At 38.7% G+C, this 5,089-nt stretch overlaps 1 pseudogene; it reads left to right on the top strand.

Annotated features, from left to right (window-relative positions):
- The first annotated feature begins 359 nt into the window (after positions 1 to 359).
- Positions 360 to 1,466, top strand: LOC124979374 (olfactory receptor 1468-like; annotated as a pseudogene).
- The last annotated feature ends 3,623 nt before the right edge of the window (positions 1,467 to 5,089 follow it).

The raw sequence follows: 5,089 nt of genomic DNA on the forward strand, positions 1-5,089 counted from the left end.
GTCTGCCAAAGAAGGAACTAGACTGTGGGCTGGGGCATGGCTGGTCTATGTCTATGTCGGCCTGCCACCCTGCCCAGGGGAGCCTAGTTGTGCACGAAAGCCTCTGGCTGGCCGGCCCTACTCTGAGAAGCTGCCTGCTGTTGTGGCCCCCCACCGGGTCCGGGTTCGGGGACTAGCTGTGTGTGAAAGCCTCTCACTGGGCAGTCCTGCCCTGATAAGCTGCGTGAGTACCGGGCCTGCTGCCAGAGGGAGCCTGGCCGTGCACAGAAGGGAGAGTCTGGCTGCTCGCGGAAGCCTCTCGCTGCCTGACCCTGTTCTGAGAAGCTGCCCACTGTTGGGGCCCACTGCTGGGTCCGGGGATGGGGGCTGGCTGTGTGTGGAAGCGGGAGGCTGGCTGTTCACGGAGGCCTCTTGCTGCCTCACCTTGCTCTGAGAAGCCGCCTGCGAACCAGGCCTGCCGCGGGAGGGAACCTGGCTGTTCACGGAAGCCTCTGCTGCCGGGCCCTGTTCCAAGAAGCTGCCTGCTGTCCGGGCCTGCTGCCTGGGCCGAGCCTCGCCCAAGTGGGAGATACTCACCCAGTGGCTCTGAGTTGGTCCCGAGTCTCTCAATACCTCCTCTTCTTGAATCCTGAGTTCTGGAGTGACATGAGATGCAGTCACCCTCTAGTCCGCCATCTTGGTTTCGAGACCTGGACTCCCATCTTCACACTCCCATGTCTTTGTTTGTCAGCAACTTGTCCTTCTTGACCTATGCTTTTCCTCTATTACAATGCCCAAATTGCTGCAGAACATGCAGAGTCAAATTCTATCCATTCCCTGTGAAGGCTGCCTGACCAGTTTTTTGCAGACTTTGAGAGCTTCCTTCTAGTGGCCATGGCCTATGACCACTATGTGGTCATCTGCTTCCCCCTGTACTACACCAGTATCAAGAGTCCCAAGCTCTGTCTGTCCCTGGTGGTGCTGTCCTATGTGCTGACTGTTCCATATCTTGTTCCACACCCTGCTTATGGCCAGATTGTGTTTCTGTGTGGAGAATGTGATCCCCCATATTTTCTGTGACATATCTTCCCTTCTGAAGCTGTCCTGCTCTGACACTCACGTCAGTGGATTGGTGATATTCATCACAGCAGGCCTCATTCTTGTCATTCCCTTTGTCCTCATTGTTATTTCCTATGGATGCATCGTGTCCTCCATTTTCACGATCCTTTTTGCTCAAGGTATACCCCAAGGCTTTCTCCACCTCTGGCTCCCATCTCTCTGTGGTGTTGCTGTTCAGTGAGACAGTCCTTGTACTCTACTTATATCCATTGGCTAATAATTCTGTGAAAGATACTGTCATGACTCTGACGTACACGGTGGTCACTCCCATGCTGAATCCCTTCATCTATAGCTTGAGGAACAGAGACATGAAGGGAGCCATGGGAAGAATCTTTAAGAAGAAAATTCCCTTTAGCCTAAGATGGTAATGCTTGGGAGTATTGTATCATTTTCTGCTGCAAATTATGATATTGCTATGTTGATATTGATATTTGAATGCTATTCCAGGCCTTTCTTCCTATCATAGAAGTTACTATTCAAATATAATACTACATAATTATCCAGTAAGGAATGCAACTATAGTTGACTTATATTTTATATAAAAGGAGTTCTCAGTAATCTTCTAGTAAGACTTTTCTATTTGTTAATTCCAGCTGAGGGTGAGGAGGCATAGGGTAAAATCTTTTAATTTAAATTTCTGTCTGTAGCTGTTGAGCCACGAATTTAACTTGCGTTGTTTTCATAAGTAATGTCTTGAAAAACAATATCTGTTATAAGGCATATTTGCTTCAAATGATATTTTGTCCTTTCATGCTAATACTAAATCCCAAACATGTGTACTGTTCCTTATTGTAAACTTGACTTTCATTATTGAATAAAAAAAATTTCTTTCTTTCTTAGAAGTGTTCACATCCTTTTGCCTCTTAACCTTTTTTTTTTTTAAAGCTTCCTTATTTCCATGCCTTCGTTTTCTTTTTTTAAACCTGACCTTAACCTCAATTGAACTTTTCAATTTGCTCTGTTACATTGTTTTGTTTGAATTTATCTGAGAACTCAGTCATGTCTGGGGCCTTCAAGCATGGGTAAGAAAGTCAGAGTTTACTTATGAACCTCACTCTTTAATGATCTCTTTTTCCTCCTTGGTATTTTAAAATCTATCACTAAACTTTATATCTGTGGTATTATTTCACTCTTTTGAAGATTTAAGCATGGAAAGTAAATTTTATTATCCTGTTAAAGACCGAAAAGTGTGGAATTTGAACTTGCCAAGATTCCAGCATGGCAATGAGTTATCATTCAGATTTAATCTTATTTAATACTAAGATTACTGACTTATTTTAATATTCTCCAAGTGTTGGTAGAGGTATGCCAGTTGCTATAATGGATAGGCTCTCAAAATTCAGTTAGCACTGGGGTGTGGGAGGCACGTTTCATGCTATCCAGCTGACAAAGGCTCTGCCATTTTCAACGTGTGGTTTCCAAAGTCACCTCAAGTTTTGCCATCCAGTTAGAAAAAGATAATGGGTAGAGGATTCCATGGAAGAGTTTTATGGGACAGACAGATACATGCCTAGAAGTGGCATGTGTCACTTGGATCTACATTTCTCACTCCAGAATTCAGCCATATTTCAGATGCAGTTTTGGGAGATGGTGAGAAAATATTTTTTCACCTGAATTCTGTTGAGAGATTCACAATTTTTTAATGGCCCATTCTTTTTTTTTCCATTGAAAAATAATAATTATACAGAATAGTGGGATTAATTGTGGAACATTTATACAAGCACCTAACAAAATTTGATCTGTTTCATTCCCCAGTACAGCCTCTTCCCTTCCCCTTTTCCCTCTCTCTGATCTTCTTCCTCTACCCTAGAAGTGTCCTATTTTCATATGTCCTTCTTTCCCCCCTTTTTTTCTGTATCCTGTATATGAGAGAAAACAGATGATCCTCGATGTTTTGAGTCTGACAATTCATGTAAGATGATGGTCCCATTTTCCTGCCAATGTAGGAACCATGAACTTTTCCTTTATACTTAGCTGTCTTGCTATATTACCTCAGGAAAGTTATATAAAATAACTATAAAGTCTGGAAAGGGAGAATAGGAGTCACTGAACTATGTACATTTGGCTAATGATAACATGATTTATTGTCAAAATGTATATATTTCTAAAATTTTTATTTTTATGTAATTATAGAATCACAGGTTTAAGACAAAGCACTGAAAGTTCATTTGTACCTACCTCAGATTCCTCTAATGGAATCATTTTATACATTAAAATACATTATCAAAAGAAATATTGATGTTGGTGCAATGTAATTAACTGGATCACAGAATGTACTTGGACTACACCAGTTTTTTCATGTATCATTTTACAGTGTGCTCTTCTCTAGAGCTTATGATATTTATCTCATGTATGGATTCCTATAAGTCTCACCATAACCAGAAGCTTGTGATATACACAGTTGATTAGTGTAAAGGCATATTTATGTTTGGTATAAGTTTATTAGAATTCTTAAAATGAGATAAAAGTTTTAAAATTGTATATGTTTAACTTAAATGTTTAACTGATACCTTAAAGCATAAATATTGTACAAGTTAACCTGTTGTGATGATGCATGCCTGTCATCCCAGCTACTTGGGGACCTGAGGCAGAAGGATCACAAGTTTGAAGCCAGACTCAGAAATTTAGCAAGACCTTGTGTCAAAATTAAAAATAAAGGGCTGGGGATGTAGCTCAGTGGTAAAATGCCCCTGGGTTCAAACCCCAGTATCAAAAAAAAAAAAAAAAAAGAAAAATTCATATTTATGGTGTATTGTGATGTTTGTGTACATATATTTGTTGTGTAATATTTAAATAATGTCAAACTGAGTCCTTAATGAATCCTCAAACATTCCTCATTTCTTTATGGTGAAAACATTCAGCATTCTTTTTGTTTTTGAAATTTACAGCACATTATGTTATCTTAGTCACCCTTCTGTACAGTAGCATACCAGAACATCTTACTACTAGTTATAATTTAGTACCTATTGATCAGTCTCTTCTCATTTATCCCTACCTACTCCTGTCCCTAGCCTCTATTGCTAAATAATTTTCTTTATTATGGGTTACAGTGTGAAACTGCACATGATGACATTTTAGTCAATGATACACTACATGTACAAGGGTGGTTCCATAAGACTTATTGAGTGACATCATAGCTGTATTAGTGTAAGTATACTCAATGATGTTTGCATGATGATAAAATTGCTAATAGCACACTACAAAGAACATGATCAAGTAAAGCTGTCTTTAAGAATTCAGAATTTATGTGAAAATACAAACTTTATAAAGTAAACAAACACTAGGTCTACCCTATAGGAAGTACTAAGGAAAATTCATTAAACAGAAACAAAAATCTACCAATTAGTAGCATAAAACTTAACAGGAGTTTAAAATCTAATGGTATGAGTAATACTGAGCAGTATTCAGAATACTCTGAGACTATGAAGGCAGGTAAGTACTTTTGTACCTAGTACAAGGGGGAAAATAACAAATGAATTGCAACAATCATTGAAGTAAACTGTTAAGAGATACATATTACAAAGTGATGTGAACCTCAAAAATATGAGTTTCAGTGTAAAGTTGTTATTTGTAGTCCAAGTTGCTATCCATTTAGAATCAACTATTACAAATGTAAGATCTTTTCTGTAATCCCAGTGGTAAAAGTAAGGGAAAAATATGTATGAGACATACAAAAGGAAAATAAAAAAGATTCAAAACACACCAGTACAGAAAACTTTTAAATCACTAAGGAAGACAAGAGTGGAAGAACCATAATATCTACAAAAACACTAAGCAAAAGCCAAAATAACAGTAATGAGTCCTAACAATAAAAACCTTGAATGAAGGATAAATAGATTTAATTCTTCAATAAAAAAGACATTGAGTGAATGTACAGAACAAAAACTGAGCCCACCTCTAAGCTGCTTACAAGAGATACTTCAATTTTGAAGACATACTGATACTGAAAGTAAAAGGATAGAAAATAATATTCTATACAAATAGAATACTC

Source organism: Sciurus carolinensis, chromosome 3 (assembly GCF_902686445.1).
Source record: "Sciurus carolinensis chromosome 3, mSciCar1.2, whole genome shotgun sequence".
Lineage (NCBI taxonomy): Eukaryota > Metazoa > Chordata > Mammalia > Rodentia > Sciuridae > Sciurus > Sciurus carolinensis.